General features: G+C 44.3%; 1 long non-coding RNA gene and 1 pseudogene across 1 annotated transcript; one reads left to right on the top strand and one right to left on the bottom strand.

The window, feature by feature from the left end:
- Window positions 1–19,682, top strand: part of LOC121288374 — a 102,586-nt pseudogene that overhangs the window by 58,688 nt on the left and 24,216 nt on the right.
- Window positions 10,037–14,451, bottom strand: LOC121287996. The gene is made up of 3 exons (XR_005945288.1): window positions 14,397–14,451; window positions 13,199–13,269; window positions 10,037–10,394 (listed from the first exon to the last, which is right to left on the bottom strand). It is a non-coding gene; the product is annotated as an uncharacterized LOC121287996 (long non-coding RNA).

The raw sequence follows: 19,682 nt of genomic DNA, 5'->3' as shown, positions 1-19,682 counted from the left end.
TGTTGTTGGAGCTTCACTCATCCAGGCAAGTGGAGAGTATTACCTGTGCCTTGTAGATGCTGGACAGGCTTTGGGGAGTAAGGAGGTGAGTTACTCGCTGCAGAATTCCTAGCCTCTGACCTGCTCTTGTAGCCACAGTATTATATGGCTAGTCCAGTTCAGTTACTGGTAAATGGCAACCCCCCGGGCTGTTGATAGTGGGGAATTCAGTGATGGTTATGCCATTGAATGTCAAGGGGCGATGGTTAGATTCTCCGTTGTTGGAGATGGTAATTGCCTGGCACTCAAGTGGCACAAAAGTTACTTGCCACTTGTCAGCCCAAGCCTGGATGTTGTCCAGGTCTTGCTGTTTGGAACGTGGACTGCTTAAGTATCTGAGGAGGTGCAAATGGTACTGAACATTGTGCAACCATCAGTGAACATCCCCACTTCTGACCTTATGATGGAGGGAAGGTCATTGATGAAGCAGCCAGAGATAGTTGGGCCGAGGACACTATCCTGAGGAACTGCTGCAGTGATCTCCTGGAACTGAGTTAATTGACCTCCAACAACCACATTAGATCTATTTGTTCCCCTTTAACCACCCTGCTTGTTACATCCTCAAAGATTAACGAATTTGTCAAACGCAGTTTGCCTTTCACAAAGCATGTTGATGCTGCCTGATTTTGTTATAATTTTCTAAATGTCCTGCTTCTATTTCCTTAAAATTGGGTTCTATCATTTTTCCAATGACAGGTGTTAGGTGAACTGGCCTATCGTTTCCTGTTTTCTGTCTCCCTTCTTTCTTGAATATAGGTGTGACATTTGTGGTTTTCCAATCTGCTGGGACCTTTCAAGAATGTAGGGAATTTTGGAAGATTACAACCAACGCACCACTATCTCTATAGCCACTTTTTTGAAGAGGCTAAGGGGCAGGTCATCAGGTCCAGGGGACTTTCAGCCCTTAGTCCCATTAGTTTTCCCGGTACTCTTTCTCTATTGATCTTGATTGCTTTAAGTTCCTCCCTCCCTCTTGCCTTGATTTTCCAGTATTCTTGGAATGCTTTCAGTGTCTTCTATTGTGTGATACAAAATACTAGTTCAAAGTCTCTGCCATTTGTTTCCCATTATTAATTTCCCAGCCTCATCTTCTAAGGGATGAACACTAACTTTATCTATTCTTTTCCTCCTTATATACTTGTAGGACCTTTTATTGTCTGTCTTTATATTTCTTGCCACTTTTCTCTTGCAGTCTAATTTCTCTCTCTTTATTTTTTTAGTTAACCTTTCCTGGTTTCTAAAAAATTCCCAATCTTCTAGCCTATGACAAACCTCACAGCATTGTATGCCTTTTCTTTCAATTAGCTAACATCCTTAATTTATTTAGTTAGCTAATTATGGTGTACCCTTCTCATTCTCAATGGAATATTAAGAATTATGAAGTATTTTATTAAACGTCTGCCACTGCTTCTCTATTATCTTACCTTTTAATGTATTTTCCCAATCCATGCCTTCATACCATGGTAATTGCCTTTATTAAAGTTGAAGATGCTAGGTTTAGACCCACATTTCTCACCCTCAAACTGAATGTGAAATTTTATCAATTAAGATCACTCTTTCCTAGTGGACCCTTTACTATGAGGTCATCAATTAATCCTGTTTCAATACATATTACAAGGTTTAAAATAGTCTGCTCCCTGGTTCATTATAGAATGTATTACTCTAAGAAACTGTTCTGAGCACACTCTATGAACACAACCTCTAAGCAACCTTTTCCTGTCTGATTCATACAGTTTATATGAAGATTGAAATCACTCTTGATTATTGCAGTACCTTTCTTACAATTTGCCATTATTTCTTGATTTATATTCTGTCCTACAAAGTAGTTACTATTATTTCCCCACCAATGACTTATTTCCTTTGCTATATCTTATCTCCATCCAAAATGATTCTACATCTTGATCTTCTGAACCAAGATCATTTCTCACAACAGTACTGATCTCATCCTTTATTAACAGGGCTACCCCATCTCCTATTCCATACATCCTGTCCTTCCAAAATGGCAAATACCTTTGAATATTCAGGTTCCAGCCTTGGTCACCTTGTAACCACATGTCTGAAATGGCTATCATATCAAACTCATTTATTTCTATTTGTCCTTTCAATCCATCCATCTTGTTAGGAATGGTGCAAGCATTCAGATAAAGAGCTTCAAATTCTGTCTTTTCACATTTTTTCCCTATTCTGCCCTTATTTGCTGGTGCACTCTTATGTTTATAGACTCTGTCCCTTCCTGTCACAGTCATTATCATTATCCATATTGTTACCCTGCACTATTACCTTGTCCTTTCTCTTAAACTTCCCAACTCTCCCATCAGGCCAACCCTGCCCCCGACTATTTAGACAAAAGCTCTCTCTCTACAGCTCTAGTTATATGATTCATCAGTACACTGATCCCCAGTGTGGTTCAGGTGAAGACCATCCCAAAGCTCCCTCCTTCCACAGTGCTAGGACCAGTGCTCCATGAATTGAAACCACCTTCTCACACACCAATCTTTTAGCCATGCATTCAACTCTCTGATCCTATTTACTCTAAACCATTTTGCTTGTGCATCACTCAGTAATCCAGAGATTATTATATTTGTGGTTCTGACTTTTAATTTAGCTCCTAGCTGCTCACAGTCCCTGAACAGAACTTCTTTCTTAATCTGACCTATGTGGTTGGTAGCCAATGTGCTAAGGCAATTAATTCCAGTGTGGAGTCTCGGCAACTGAAAACATGGCTGCCAATGGCAAGCTGAGAGGGATGCAGTGGGGAAGTGCATATAAGGCCAGATTCAGGAGAAACAGAGAATCTGTCGGGGATGTTGTAGGAGGCTACAGCGATGGGGATGAATGAAACTATGAATAGAATTAACACATGGGCAAAAGTTTACTTTGAAGGCATGGTGGGGGTAGGTTGGGCAGTGGGGCTTAATGTAGGAATTCTGGATGAGCTGCAATTTGCAGAGGGTGGCAGTGGCTGAAGATGATGATCAGAGGTAATGGTGAATTTGATGGGCAGGCAAACCATCGCTGGAGATTGATAAGAGTGTAACTGCACGAGCATAGTCCCACCAAACTGTCAACACAGGAGAGGAGGAGCTGGTGCCTGATTGAGGAGATACAAATGTCAGGTCATGACAAAAAGAGTAATACAGATTGGGCGAAAACTACATGATGGAAGACTTGGGATGTTGACATGGAGTAATAATTTGCAAGAATGGAACAGGTCCAGGGTTGTTTTTTGGAGAGGGCATGTTGACAGCAGTTTTAAGAAAGGAGGAGGGTGGATAAAAACACTACTCAAAAAGAATGGAATTACGATTTCAAATAACATGGGGAGCAGAAAAGGAGGTTGAGTGGTCAGCAATTACTGAGAATTGGATCAAGGGAACAGGAGGTGGATCTCATGGATGAGGGGAGCCCGGAGAGGACAGGAGGGGAAAAGGGAGAGAAACTAGAATCAGACTCTGCTTAGGGTTAATATATGGAGAGGGTCAAGGAGGTGTACCAGAGGCAACTGAAGGGATGGCCTCAGTGCCAAAGAGTGCCATGAATTCCTCAGAATTAGAGATGAGGATGGAGAGGCAGGGGAAGGGGTTTAAAAAGAGGGCTAGTATTGCAGATAGAATCCAGGAGTTATGATTGTTTGCCAGATCTTTCTGCAATAGTGAGACATTTTACACTTTTCAGTGCTTCACTCTACTAAGCTAAAATCTGCCCATCACATTAGGATTACCTTGAGCTGGCATGACCCCTTCAACTCCCAAGAAACATAAAACAATTCACAATATCATTCAGGGTTAATATGAGGTGCATGTGTATTAATAGAAAAACTGTGATCAAACCACCCCACACTGTACAATAAGTGACGGATGCAACCAATACAGATTCCACAGATTTCTCAGCAACCCACCCAGATGTCAGTAAACAGTGAGTCAACCAATCTTATTGAAATCCCGTATCTCTTCACTTTACTTTTGAAGATCTCACCTTGGAATTCTCTCCAAAGGTCATTCCAACTTGGACAGTCTCAATGACAGCTCACCTTACAGAGCTTCAATCTCATCTCCCGTGATTCCATTTCCCTGGATTCCCAAATCTGCATTCCAGCACCAACTGACAAATACAACTTCAGCATTTTGACCATGCTGAACAGAATATTGTTGCTCCAAAGGAGTACCTTTGCCCCAACACAGAGTCACAAATCTTCTGCTGCCTTCTTGCTGGGAAGAGTGCCCTCTGCAATTACCGTCACCGTGAAGCAGTCTGGGAGGAGTGTTCTCTGCAGTCACCGTCGCCGTGAAGCAGTCTGGGAGGAGTGTCCTCTGCAGTCACTGTCGCCATGAAGCAGTCTGGGAGGAGTGTCCTCTGCAGTCACCGTCGCTGTGAAGCAGTCTGGGAGGAGTGTCTGCTGCAGTCACCGTCAGCGTGAAGCAGTATGGGAGGAGTGTCCTCTGCAGTCACCATTGCCGTGAAGCAGTCTGGGAGGAGTGTCCTCTGCAGTCACTGTCGCCATGAAGCAGTCTGGGAGGAGTGTCCTCTGCAGTCACCGTCGCCGTGAAGCAGTCTGGGAGGAGTGTCCTCTGCAGTCACCGTCGCCGTGAAGCAGTCTGGGAGGAGTGTCCTCTGCAGTCACCGTCGCCGTGAAGCAGTCTGGGAGGAGTGTCCTCTGCAGTCACCGTCGTGTGAAGTGGTCTGGGAGGAATGTCCTCTGCAGTCACCATCGCCGAATGAAAAAAAACAAAGAGTGACATCACAGGAAAACCATAAGTTCATTGGTTGGTAAGTAACTGCTAGTTTGAACTACCTATTCTAAGTTTATTTCAGACTAAGGGTGCCCACTGAGGCCTAACACTTCAGCTTCAACTCAGCAGAGAGAGTGAGTTTCAGTTGATTTTAAAAAGTGTTTTTTGAATCTCTATTCTAACTTGCTTTCAGATTAAAGGTAATTAGGAGAAATATTTTACAGATTGATAAACTAAAGACCAGTAGGAAATTTAAAAACAAATTGAAAAACTAATTAAATAAAATAGAGAGCTGGTGGACCCCATTGTGGTTCCTAGTGACCACATCTGTAGCAAATGTTGGTTGCTCAAGGAACTCCAGCTCATAGTTGATGAGCTGGAGTCTGAGCTTCGGACACTGTGACACATCAGGGAGGGGGAGAGTTACCTTAGATTAACTACCTTAAATTCAGCCAGTGTTCAGGGACAGGATGGCGTGGCTATGAGTGAGGCAGGTAGAGGGATCCAGGAAGTAGCACTGCAGGAGCCTCAGCCCTTGACCTTATCGAACAAGTTCAAGATTCTTACTCCCTGTGTGGACGAGTGCAAGGCACTGTAGGGAGGATGAGCAAACTGACCATTGCACCGTGGTACAGGGAGCCATTCAAGTAGAGGGAGAAAAGAGAAATGTGGTTGTAATCAGGGATAGTAGGGGAATAAATACTGTTCTCTGTAGCCAGGATCGAGACTCACGAAGATTGTGTTGCCTACCTGGTGCCAGGGTTAAGGATATTTTATCTGGGCTGCAGAGGAAGTGGGAGGGGAAAGATCCAGTTGTCGTGGTCCACATAGGTACCAACGATATAGGTAGAATGAGGAAAGAAGTTCTGCTGAGGGAATACGAGCAGCTAGGGGCTAAATTAAAAAGCAGAACCAAAAAGGTAATAATCTCCAGATTACTACCTGAGCCACGAGCTAATTGGCACAGGGTCAATAAGATTAAAGAGGTAAATGCGTGGCTCAAAGATTGGAGTGGGAGAAATGGGTTTGAATTCATGGGACATTGGCACCAGTACTGGGGAAAGAGGGAGCTATTCCGTTCAGACGAGCTCCACTTGAATCATGCTGCGACCAATGTCCTGTCAAATTGCATAACTAAGGTCATAGATAGGGCTTTAAACTAAATAGTGGGGGGAAGGATTCAGTTGCATGGAAAGTTAAAAAATGAAAGTTTAAGGAGATGGTAAGTGTGCAGGTTAGTGACGAAGCTGATTGTTACCAAAAAGTGAAAGCAAGCGACAGAGTTTGTGAACGCCATATTGCACCAAAGAATCAAATAAGAGTGGGGAAAATTGACAATAGGGCTAACTTAAAGGCTTTGTATCTGAATGTGCATAGCATTCGGAATAACACTAGTGAGTTAACACCGCAAATGGAGATAAATTAGTATGATTTGGTGGCGATTATAGAGGCATGGTTACAGGAAGAACAGGTTTGGGAGTTGAATATCCAAGGGTACTCAGTGTTTCAGAAGGATAGGCAGGAAGGAAAAGGAGGTGGTGTAGCTTTGTTAGCAAAGGAAGAGATCAATGCTATAGTGAGGAATGATATAGACACTGGAGAGCAAGACGTAGAGTCAGTCTGGATAGAAATAAGAAATAGCAAGGGAAAGAAGTCCCTGGTGGGAGTAATCTATAGATCCCCAAACAGTAGTTTAACAGTAGGGCACAATATAAACCAAGAAATACTGGCACCATGTAAGAAAGGCACGGCAATAATCATGGGTGATTTTAATATGCATATAGCCTAGACTAATCAAATTGGCAAGGGTAGCCTCGAGGGAGAGTTCATAAAGTGCATTAGAGATTGTATCTAAGAGCAATACATTGAGGAACCAACCAGGGAACATGCTATTCTGGAGTTGGTTTTGTGTAATGAGATGGGATTAATTAATGATCTCATAGTAAAGGATCCTCTAGGGGAGATTGATCATAGCATGCTAGAATTTCAAGTTCAGTTTGAGAGCGAGAAACTTGAGTCCCACACTAGTGTTCTGGAGTTAAACAAAGGTAACTACATAGGTATGAGGGCAGATTTGGCCCTCATGGACTGGGCAGGAAGACTACAAGGTAGGACAGTTGATGAACAATGGCAGATATTTAAGGAGATATTCAATTTCTCCCAAGTAAAATATATTCCAAAGAGGAAGAAAGATGGTAAGAGGAGGAAAAAGCATCCATGGCTAAGCAAGGAAGTTAAAGATAATATAAAGGCAAAAACTAAGGCGTACCAAATTGCAAAGGTCATTGGCAGGCAGGAAGATTGGGAAACTTTTAAAGATCAACAAAGGGTTACTAAAAAAAATAATAAAAAGAGCAAAGGTAAATTATAGGCAGAATTTTCCCCCATCGGGGAGGAAGTTTAGGAGCAGGCACATGGAGGCGCGCCTCTGATCAGTGCCCCAAATCGGGGGCGCACCGCCATTTTACATTGATGGGCAAACTAAGGCCCGCCCGGCGTGATGCCGCCAGGAAGCACTGTGTGCTCCCTGTGCGGGCGGGGGAAGCATTTGCTGAGCCGCGAATGTGCTCTTTCACACACGCGCACAGAAGAGCGCACTGATCTCCCTGAGGCTAAGTGCTGCTTCAGGGAGATTGGCTCCAAATTGAAAAATCTTAAAAATAGAGAAAAAAAAATTCCCTGACATGTCCCCTCATGTGACACTGTCACGAGTTAGGACATGTCCATCACTTTCAAAGACACTTTTATTACATTTTTTAAAACCTACATGAAACCTCATCCCGCCCGTGGATGAGATTTCATGTTTTTTCTAATGCCCACCAGGGCTCCCTCCCTGCCCAAAACCTTAAGGTTGGACGGGCAAGTCCACTGATTACTTTAATTATTTTGTCAATGGCCTCAATTCGCCATTGACAGGTCGATGGGCGCACAGCTGATTTTGCTGAGCCCCCGCCTACCTGAAAATGGAAATGGGGCCGGGTGACGTCAGGAGTTCCGCCCAATGTCATCCCATGTCATTTTATGTGCCGGCGAGCGGGCCCCAGCCCCCGCTCGCTGACTGAGAAATCCTGGCCTATGAAAGAAAACTAGCGCAAAATGTAAAAACTGATAGCAAAAGCCTAATCAAGTATATAAAAGGAAAGAGAGTAGCTAAAGTGAATGTTGGTCCCTTGGAGGATGAGACTGGGGAGTTAATAGTCTGGAACGCAGAAATGTGTAGAGAAGGAGGAACTTAGAAGAATCACCATCACGAGAGAAAAAGTACTGAGCAAATTATTGGGATGTCCCCAGGACCTGATGGCCTACATCCCAGGGTTTTAAAGGAAGTGGCAGCAGAGATAATGAATGCATTGGCTATAATATTCCAAAATTCCCTGGATTCTGGAAAGGTTCAAGTGGTTTGGAAAAATGCTAATATAAAGCCCTTATTCAAAAAGGTGGGAGGGAGGCAGAAAGTAGGAAGCTATAGACCAGTCTGTCATTAGGAAATTGTTGGATTCCATTATTAAGGAAGTAGTAATGGGGCATTTGGAACGTCAAAATGCAATCCATTAGAGTCAGCATAGTTTTATGAAGAGTAAATCGTGTTTGACTAATTTGCTAGAGTTCTTTGAAGATGTGACAAGCAAAGTAGATAATGGGGATCCTGTAGATGAAGTATATCTGGACTTGCAGAAGGCCTTTGATAAGGTGCCGTACAAAAGATTAATACACAAGATAAGATCACGTGGGGCAGAATTGGCGGGGCCAACCCAATCTTTGGCGGGCGGGGAGCCGATCCCCGCCAGAGAAGCAGGCTGCACTGCCATTTTACGTGGGCGGGCCAATTAAAGCCCACACAGCATGACGTCCGCCAGGAAGTGCTATGCGCTTCCTGTGCAGGCTGGGGGGAAAGACCGCACATCTCCCTGAGCCTAAGTGCTGCCTCAGGGAGATTGCTGATAGTTCTAAAAACATTAAAAATAGAAAAAAAATTCCTTACCATGTCCCCCTCATGTGACAATGTCACATGAGATGGGACATGTTCATAATTTACACTAAAACTTTATTAAACTTCTTAAATCCCTACATGAAACCTCATCAGTGAATGAGGTTTCATGTTTTTTCTATTCCCCGCTGGGGCTCCTGGCCTGCTCGCCAACCTTAAGGCTGGACAGGCAGGTCCTTTAATTGTTTTAATGATCCTGTCAATGGCCTCAATTCCCCTAATTAATCTAGCTCCCAGTTACATCCCTGTTAAGGCACAGTAAAACAACATACATTTCAACAGACCCAGGCAAAGCACATAATACCCTGGACAGTAATATTTAAAATGAATTCTCTTAGCTTCGGTTTCTGGAGACAGCAGCTGGAGGCTTTTCACACTTGTTAGATCTTAGAATCCCTTCCCCCTTACACATAACCTCATCTCCTTTATACATTGTCCTCCCAATTTAATGTAAATCCCATTGTTCCAATATGTCTCTGCAACTTTACTTTTTCCATAATATAAATCTTTCATAGTACTCATATTATCAGTAATCTTTGGGAAAAATAAACACACTGTTTGGCTCAGTCTCTTATGGCTAAGTGTAACACCTTACCATCTCTTTGAAATTCACTACTCTGGTTTATCTAAAAATGCAAATGTTCTTCACACCTCACATTCTAAAACTTCAGCCATGTTTACGTATTTAGCATTTCAAACCTAGTTTCAATCTGAAATAGCAAACCGCACAGACCAGCTGTCTATAATTGAGTTAAACCCCTCATCTTCAACATTGTGCAAATGGTTCTACAGTTACTTGCTCAAAACACAATGGTTTAACCTGGCGGGGCCTCATTAGCTGAATAGCTCTGCCTTTGTCCGTTGCTGGCCGGTGCATTCATCTCATCCACTATCATTTGTGTTGGCTTCAGTGGAATGTTTATACAATGCAAGAAATGTTATATTCCAGGGTTTGTTTTATTAGCCTTTTTTCCATTTTTAAACTGCTCAAACTTGCAGAGCTACCATCATGTGGTAAGTGGAGGCAATTGAAAAAGGGTTGAGTCAAACCTGTGTTTGCAGCATTTTCAGCAGAAGACATTCATCTTACTTTATGTTTTATAGATGTCTGGAGAGTCAGGTACTGTGTTACCTCCAATGAAGTAGTAGAACAGATGGCTATTAGTCCAAGAGAAAGATCATAGTTGAAGGGAGACTTTTCAAAGAAACAAACTTAGTTAGGAATAAGGGTGTTTTATTAATGCGTACAGGAAAAACCTAAAGTATGGATTATCCGGATCTTCTCACAGTGGAACAGAGCACACTCAAGTGGAGGCAAGATGGAGTCTGGGAGCTTGTACATGTTAACATGTTGCATTTCAAAGTCTTATTTCCTTTGTGTTTTGAGTTATATTATAGTTTCGCCAAATGTATCAGCATCTACATGCTCACCTTCATAAGAAGATGAACTCGTCTTACACATCACAGGTCCAGGCACAGACAAAGGAGTTGATCTACTGGGGAGTGGGGTGGAGCTCCGTTACCTCTTTCAGTCTCCCACTGGTGAAGCTTGGTGAAAGCACACTTCGAATTCTCTTCCAATGGCCATCATCAACCGTCAGGATGGACTGAGCCAATGGGCCATCCATGCCAAGATCCTACAGAAAAATTATGAAGACTTGACTTCTACTTTTTTTAAAAGTTATATTTCAGGTTCAATGCCATATTAGTACATAAAACGATTTCTGCTAAAACTGCACAGAGTGGGCTCAGGCAACATGGGGCAGGTTAGTGTGGGGGGAGGGGGAACAATAGGATCAAACTGAGCCATTTTATGGGGCAGAGAAAAGAGAAAAATGTTGCAAGATCTCAGTGCTACTTCCCACACCTCAAGGGGCTCCGAAGTGCGCCTGATGCCATATTGGGTAAGGAGATCCTCTTGCCTCCCTGGTGGCCCCTAAAATAGGCTTTACATGCATTGGAAGGGACCTAATCCCTGTTTCAGGATTAATTCTGGAAATTTGCAAGTCCTGATTCACATGCACTGGGACTCAGTTCTTTGGTTCCTTAGGTAGACTAACCAGAGATTCCCAAGTGGACTGCTGGGAAAATGGCAAAAAAACAAGGTACTCTTCTATGTGGCAACCTGCGTTAATGTAGAGCCAAAGGGAGCAGGAGCGCACTTTTACGTCCACAGCAGCATTGGCAGCCCACCAGCAGTGGGATGAGGTTTCCTAAAGCAATAAAATAAATTACAAAATTTTAAATTTAATTAATAACATGGCCCTGCTCATGTGACAGAGTCACATGAGGGTTCATGTTTTAGAACATTTTTAATTTCTTTATTTCTTTTTCTAAACTCTTCATCTCCCTGAGGCAGCTCTGTGCCTCAAGGAGGCTATCAAGCGTGAACTCACGAGCATGTGCGAAGGTGGTGCTCGCCCTCCTCCCCCTGTCCGCACAGGCAGCGCTGAGCACTGCCACTTGCTTCTCACGCTGGGCGGGTCTTAACTGGCCCACCAGCGTGAAATCACCTTCCGGCCTCAATCGCGGGCAGTGGTCAGCTTCCCGACCATCCCCGCCCACCCCCATCGAGCCCGCCCGACAAGAATTACATGGAAATCATTGCTTCACCTGGGAGAAGTGTCTGAGATTTTGGATGGTGAGGAGAGAGGAGGTAAAAGCGTTAGTATTGCACCTCCTGCGCTTGCATGGAAATGTGCCATAGGAATGAGAGGAGGTGTTTGGGGTAATTGGGGAATGGACCTGGATGTTGCGGGGGGATCGCTGAAAGGGGAGGGGAAGATATTTTTGAGGGTGGCATCACACTGGAGGTGCGAAGGCTGATGGGGTGGAAGATGAGGACAAGGGGAACCCAATCATGGTTCTGGGAGGGAGAGGAAGGGGTCAGAGCAGTAGTACGGGAAATGTGACAGACATGTTCTAGGGCCCTGTAAAAGATGTTGCAGAAGAATCTTTCATTGCAATAAAAAGAAGACATATCAGAAGTGCTGGTATGGAAGATGCAGCATCAGAACAGATGTGATAGAGACAGAGAAACTGGAAGAATAGAATGGACTGCTTACAGGCAGTGAGTTGTGAAGAAGTGCAGTTGAGGTAGCTGTAGGAGTCAATGGGATAACTTCACACTTAGATGCCACCTGCCATGTTCTTACCACTCACCCCACCTATATGTATCTGACTGCAGCCACTCAGCATCTTCCTCTCCACTTACTTTCCCACCTAAATTTGTATCGGCAGAAAACATGGATACTCAACATTCAGTCCCTCATCTAAGTCATTAATATAGACTGTATATAGCTGAGGCCCATGTACTGGTCCTTGTGGTACACCATGTGATATAGCCTGCTAACCCAAACATGTCCCATTTATTCTTGCTCTTTGTTTTCTGTCCCTTAACCAATCCTCAATCCATGCTAATATATTATCCCCAATCCCATGAAACCTGATTCTGCATAGTAAGTTGTGGGGCAAGTTAGGGCAGGATTTTGCGCTGAGTGGCCGGGCACTCGCTCAACCCGCTCAAGTACAAAGTGATACGCGATGACATCGGGCAAGTGTCCCAACGTCATCATGCACTTGCACAGTATTTCGGTCAGCAGGCACGTGTGGGAGTCGGCAGCGCACCCACCAACAATTAACAGACCTATTAAGGCCTTTAAAGTAACAATTGAATGAAATTTTGTGCCGCCTGTCTAACCTTATGGTTAGCGGGCAGGCAAAAAGGCCAAGCAGCATTTGGATTTTTTAGCAAACCTCGTCCACGGGCAGGATGAGATTTCCAACAGCAATTGAAAATTAAATAAAATTATTAAAACTTCATTCATAACATGTCCCTGCTCATGTGACATTGAGTTTTTAAATCTCCAGCTCTGTGCCTCAGAGAGCTTTCATTGTGCGCACCCATGCGCTTGCGCAAACTCCCGCGCTCGCCCTCCACCTGCCCCCATCCCGGCAGCGCTGAATGCTGCAGTGCGCATTTCACACTGGCTGTCCGTCAATTGGCCCGATCATCAGCAGTGTTTAGCTTCACGACTGCCCAGCGACGGCCTGGATATAGGGGATAGGGAGGACCTATTTCTTTAGCAGGGAAGTCAATAACCAGGTGGCTTAGATTTAAAGTAATTTGCAGAAGGATGGGAGTGGAGTTGAAACGTTTTCACTCAGGGGGTGTTGGGGGTCTGGAACTCACTGTTTGATAGGATGGTCGAGGCAGAAACCCTTGTATTTAAAAATAGGGTTGGAATGTGGGATGAGGCTAGATTATACACAATGGGCTGAGGGCCTCCTTCTGCACTGTAAATGTTTTGTGTTTCTAAGAGGTTGACAGAGTAAGTCACTGGTTGTGTAAGAGGTCAGGTGCAAATATTGAGCTGTGACATCCTCCCACTGTGGGGTTCAAGTTTCATGCTGTATAAATCAATTGTTCCTAAATGAATACCTGTTAAATATGCAGTTTTCATTTTAATGCTTAATCACCCCTTCAACACCCCACTTTTGTCTGGACAGTTCCTGCACAAAGAAGACATTGTTTACAGTTTTGCAGATAATGTATAAAATATGATTGTTTAATAATTTATTTACTCTGCTCTAGTCAACTTTACCAAAGGAAAGAGAAGGAGAGTTAGTGCAATAATGAGGGAGGTGGTTGTACAACACATGCAGCAACTAAATTCTTGTCAGGACTTGTTCATTGGGTTACCTTTGCTGGCAAATCATGGATGTAATGTGATATATTCACAAACAAAACTATTCCATTTCAATAGATTGTCATTATAATGCATTATGCAGGGTATGAATATAAATTATGCACTGAGTTGCACACATCCCCCTAATCTCCACAATAAAAGTAAATCATTGAAGGCGTTCCTATAGGCATCAACTTGTTTCACGTCAGAGAATTTCTCATTTCTCACTGGTGATATTTTTTCATTACTGGTAATGAAATTAGACATTTCAAACCCAGACATGCCCACAGCTTCCAGTGGATTGGAAATGATAAACGGATATTTCACTCTGTTTCCCCTCTTGAAAAAGGAACTGTCTAGCCCAGAACTCCATAAAAATATCAGGGATCAGAGTTCTTTGCAGATCATAAAGGATATTGTACCTTTTTTGTTCACTGCTAATAAATCCCTTTCCTGTGCATCACAAATCAGGATGTGGAAATCCTGTCAGAATTCAAGACAATTACACATTTCACTCTCCGAGGTGAGGGTTGCAAGTTCCAGGCAACAAGCCAGATAGAGCTTGGGTGAGATACACCTTCTATTCTACCTCAACAACATGGCTCAGTCCAAATCTCCAAAGATCAAAATGGGAGAGGCAACCAATGAGAATTTAATGGAACCCAGTGAGATAGAGCCAGAGATAGGAGACTAACCACAGTGTTTGTCCATTTGATCTCCCCTATCAAACATACTCTTCTCCCTCAACACCATGGTAAGCCTGACCTTTGCCCTGCACATTATGAGATCAGAACATCAGGTGGAGAAAACACAGAAATCAAATTACATTCCAGCTGAACCATCAAAGCAATTTGAACAAACATTCAGATAAAGAAAACAAGGGCTTATTGCAGTAGCAAGAAGAACTACTAAAAAGCAAATAACCCTCAGTGTAGGTCAATACTTACCCACCTATTGGTGAACAAAGTGTAAAACTCTTTTATGAAGATGACTTTAATCAGGTCAGGGTCCACGATGGAGAGAATGGGCTGATGCCCATCATAAATGCTAAAGGAGAAGACAGAAGTGTTAGAAAGTGAACCTGGGTCATAGATAAAGTGTGAAGTCTGACTGTTATAAAAGAGGGACTTATTGCAACAACTTTGGGTGCTCTGGACACCCAGGTCTCCATCATTATAGTGATCTCACCGACATGTAAACATTTCCTTGCAACTATAAACAGGCCAGAGAAACCCAAGCGCCAATATTTACTGGGAGATAAAGTTCTGGACAGCACAGATTTCACAGACATCCTGCAGTTTTCCCTTTTGAAAGCAAGCCTATTTCATAGGCTGTCTACCAGTCAGGTAGGTAAGGCTGTGGCACTTGTCCAAAGTGGAAATCAGGTAGGGGGAAAAGGGGATAGCATGGTGGGGTGGTGAGGGGATGAAGAGTTGAAGGCTGTAGGAGATGGCCAAGAGAGCACTGAAATAGTTCAAGACTAGGAAACCCAACAGAAAAAGGGTCATAAATAAAATGTATGTAAAATCAATGGAGGTATGCAGCAGCATTCTCAAAACCTTTCACCATATCACCCAGCCCCCCTGAAGAGTGAATTAATTGTCCCCACCTACCACCCGCTACTCCCAAAGCCCATCTTGGACCAAAGAGAAATGAGAATTTAAAAGTTCTCAGCCTGACAGAAATCACCTCCAGATCAATTAATTTTGTGAAACTACTGGGACATTTCCTGGGGCCTCCTCCAAACTCTTGCCAGTTTTCAATGGATGGAATTCCTGGGGTAGACCAGGAAGTTCTCCCAGACACATTCCCTCGGTCTAGGGAGCATGGACAGGTGATTCAGCCAATTCTCCGAGCTACTGCAAGAATTCCTTGTAACAGTGAAAATGCGTCGATTCCCAGCGGATTGAGGCTTCTTCCCATTATTCCAGTTAATTGAATGGAGAAGCACTCCACCTGTGTCTAAGCCCAAACAGAGTGAATTTCAGGCTCAGTGTGAATGCACCATTGGAGACAATTTCTCAGTTTGAATGTCTGCAAAAGAACCAAATGTATTAAGGTTGAATACCCCTCACCGAAAACTGCAGAACTCAATAGAAACGTGGCATCCTTTTGAGTGCAATGATAAAAAGTGAAGGTAATCAAGCCCACAGTGTTACTCAATGTAAAGATACCATCCTTAGAAATGTAATAATTGCATCAGTATCAAGACTGCTGGGAATGATCTGTGTCTTTAAACTATGTTTATCGTCTGTACATCACATCTTGAACCACATTTTACATTAAAAATGCATTTTATTCCAGTAAAGTGGATAAAAATCCATACCTTCATATTCCTGGCTGATTAAGTACACTCACCTCCACATCTTTCCATACTTCTTGTAGCATTCTGTATCAAACCCAAACATACCCTGGCCAGGAAGAAAACATCATCAGCAAAAGCATTCACATAATACAGAAAGGTAGAACAATAATTACTTTCTGTGTCTGGATACTAGGGGCTGAATTTTGGGAGTGAGCATGGAGGCGGGCAGGTCCAAAATTTCATGACATCTGGCCAGTGCACTGGTCCCCTAGCAACATCCCGCCCCCATGCCATTTTCCCAAAATGGGGGTGGGGGGAGCAGATCAACCTGCCCGCAAGTGGAAGTGGCTGTTTATTTGCTTGTTTAACAGCGCATGTAGGCTTCTTTTCAGAGGTTCACTAGAGTCATCAGGGAACAGTGTATTTGCCCAGAGGTGCCTTCCCAACAGCACTTTGGGGGTCTAGTATTCCAGGCAGCCTTTGAGGCCCTTGGTGACTGCCTGGCTTCAACTGCACTGACTGGCCACCATCTCAACACTAGTGGCCTGGCTGATGAATCTATTTTTTAATTTAAAAACAATAAAAAGTTGGAGAGAGGGCACCTCAAAATGGAGGCACCCTCTCCCTTACCTGAAAGGCAAGCCTGCTGCTTCTTCAATGCTGCAGAGTCTCTTATTGACCCTGAGCTTCTAGAACCAACCCCCTGTTCTTAATTGGCTGATGAGTCTGCACTCTGGCCACTAATTGGTCAATTCCGAGGAAATCACTGCTGGGCGGCTGCTCCCCATACAGTGCCCTCATTTGACTCAGACTTTGTAGCCCAGAAACTTGCAGGGAAAAACCCTGCCCTACAAGCTTGTATTGTTCTGAAGGCAAGGAACATAAATACTAATACAGAAGCAATATACTGTGGATGCTAGAAATCTGAAACAGAAGCAGAAAATGTTGCTAATATTCAGCAGATCAGCCAGCTTTTATGGAGAGAGAAACAGAGTTACCAGGCATAATTTTATGCTTCCCCCAGGTGCAGGATGGCAGGTGAGTGGGGGCATGAAATTGGGTGTAATCTCATGGACACTGTTCCTAGCGCCTGCACGCTACCCCCGACCTCACTGCAATTTTACGGGTGGCAGGGACTGCAGCAGGCAGTTCCCCTACCCTTTGGCCACTTCAGGGCCTCTTTCGACTGCAATCTTTCCTGCTGTGGGTAGAAGCCTGAGCTAAGTTTAAAGCCTGAACGTCTCAATTCTCGAGCTACCAGCAGGAGAGGGGCACTTCCTCCTTTACGGCCCTTCCTCAGCCCATTGGAGACCCTCTCCTCCCATTGGCAGTGCCAGGGAGAGAAATCATGGGCCCTGGTGCTTTGCCAGCTTCCAGGCCCCTAATTCCACCCCACCCCCCACCTTTAATCCTCCCCCTTACATCCTTTAGGTGCCCAGAATTAGGCGGGATTGAACTGTCTTATTTGGGTCTTGCAAAACTTCTTGTGTTTTGTAATCTATGCCTCAATTTAGAAAGCCCCTGTTTCAGTAGGATACACTTCACAGCCAGGGCTTTGTAAGAAAATTCCACACAGCTTGGTCATTCATATCATGCAACCAGCTTCTTTCAACCAGTACTTATGCAATATCCGGACAACAACATTCAGAAAACTTGAATCTCATTAGCATCGTAAACAACAATCCTTTGTACAAATGAGAATATCTTGAGCTAACGGTGGCCTAATCTATAGGTGCATAACTCTTGGTTTCACTTCCAATTTTAAAAATAGCAAAATCTTCCAGTAAATTAGCACCAACAATGTTAACAGAAAAATTACATGTTGCATTGAGTGATAAATGTTTTCTCATCTTAAATTGAAACTAACCATAATTATAAATGCCCAGCTTGTGTGGGTGGTGGTACAGACCCTACGCTGGCCTGGGCAGAATTCATATGAAAGTGGGGGTGAGAAGCAGGTTGGCTTTCAACCTGGGTTTTCCTCTTCTCCCCAGTTGGTGTGGATAGGTTTTTGGAGAGGGGGAAGAGGGAGAAGGGCAGGGTGTGTGTGTGTGTCCACACCGAGCAGTATGTTTGTGTGTGTGTGTCTGTGTGTGTGAGTGTTTGTGTGTGAGGGAGTGTGTGTGTGTGTGTGTGTGTGTGTGTGTATGTGTGTGAGAGAGTGTGTGTATGTGTGTGTGTGTGAGTGCATCTGTGTGCGAGAGAGAGTGTGTGTCTGTGTGTGTGAGTGCGTGTGTGTGAGAGAGTGTGTGCGTGTGTGTGTGAGAGTGTGTGCGTGTGTGTGTGAGAGAGAGAGAGTGTGTGCGTGTGTGAGAGAGAGTGTGTGTGTGTGTGAGAGACATTGTGTGTGTGAGAGTGTTTGTGTGTGAGAGAGAGGGTGTATGTGTGTCCGTGTGTGTGTGTGTGTGCCCAATTCACTCCCAGTCTCAGGGCTCTCACTCAATCATTGTCGAGGAAGGACTGATTCGGGAGTGATTGTTTCCAACACTGGAATTGCACCTCATGTTGTCAAAGCACCAACATTACATAAATAAAAACAAAAAAACTGCGGATGCTGGAAATCCAAAACAAAAACAGAATTACCTGGAAAAACTCAGCAGGTCTGGCAGCATCGGCGGAGAAGAAAAGAGTTGACGTTTCGAGTCCTCATGACCCTTTGACAGAACTTGAGTGAGTCCAAGAAAGGGGTGAAATGTAAGCTGGTTTAAAGTGTGTGTGTGTGTGTGTGTGTGTGTGTGTGGTGGGGGGGGGGGTGGGGGGTGGGGGGGTTTGGGTGGGGGGAGAGAGAGAAGTGGAGGGGGTTGGTGTGGTTGTAGGGACAAACAAGCAGTAATAGAAGCAGATCATCAAAAGATGTCACAAACAACAGAACAAAAGAACACATAGGTGTTAAAGTTGGTGATATTATCTAAACGCATGTGCTAATTAAGAATGTATGGTAGGGCATTCAAGGTATAGCTCTAGTGGGGGTGGGGGGAGCATAAAAGATTTTAAAATATTTTAAAATAATGGAAATAGATGGGAAAAGAAAAATCTATATAATTTATTGGAAAAAACAAAAGGAAGGGGGAAACAGAAAGGGGGTGGGGATGAGGAGGGAGCTCAAGACCTAAAGTTGTTGAATTCAATATTCATTCCGGAAGGCTGTAAAGTGCCTAGTCGGAAGATGAGGTGTTGTTCCTCCAGTTTGCGTTGGGCTTCACTGGAACAATGCAGCAAGCCAAGGACAGACATGTGGGCAAGAGAGCAGGGTGGATTGTTAAAATGGCAAGCGACAGGGAGGTTTGGGTCATTCTTGCGGACAGACCGCAAGTGTTCTGCAAAGCGGTCGCCCAGTTTACGTTTGGTCTCTCCAATGTAGAGGAGACCACATTGGGAGCAACGAATGCAGCAGACTAAGTTGGGGGAAATGCAAGTGAAATGCTGCTTCACTTGAAAGGAGTGTTTGGGCCCTTGGACGGTGAGGAGAGAGGAAGTGAAGGGGCAGGTGTTGCATCTTTTGCGTGGGCATGGGGTGGTGTCTTGGGGCGGGGTTGAGGAGTAGGGGGTGATGGAGAAGTGGACCAGGGTGTCCCGGAGGGAACGATCCCTACGGAATGCCGATAGTGGGGTGAAGGGAAGATGCGTTTGGTGGTGGCATCATGCTGGAGTTGGCGGAAATGGCGGAGGATGATCCTTTGAATGCGGAGGCTGGTGGGGTGATAAGTGAGGACAAGGGGGACCCTATCATGTTTCTGGGAGGGAGGAGAAGGAGTGAGGGCGGATGCGCGGGAGATGTGCCGGACACGGTTGAGGGCCCTGTCAACGACCGTGGGTGGAAAACCTCGGTTAAGGAAGAAGGAGGACATGTCAGAGGAACTGTTTTTGAAGGTAGCATCATCGGAACAGATGCGACGGAGGTGAAGGAACTGAGAGAATGGGATGGAGTCCTT

Source organism: Carcharodon carcharias, chromosome 15 (genome assembly GCF_017639515.1).
Source record: "Carcharodon carcharias isolate sCarCar2 chromosome 15, sCarCar2.pri, whole genome shotgun sequence".
Classification (NCBI taxonomy): domain Eukaryota; kingdom Metazoa; phylum Chordata; class Chondrichthyes; order Lamniformes; family Lamnidae; genus Carcharodon; species Carcharodon carcharias.
Note: the sequence above shows the minus strand (reverse complement) of the source record. Positions and strands in the feature narration are given on the sequence as shown.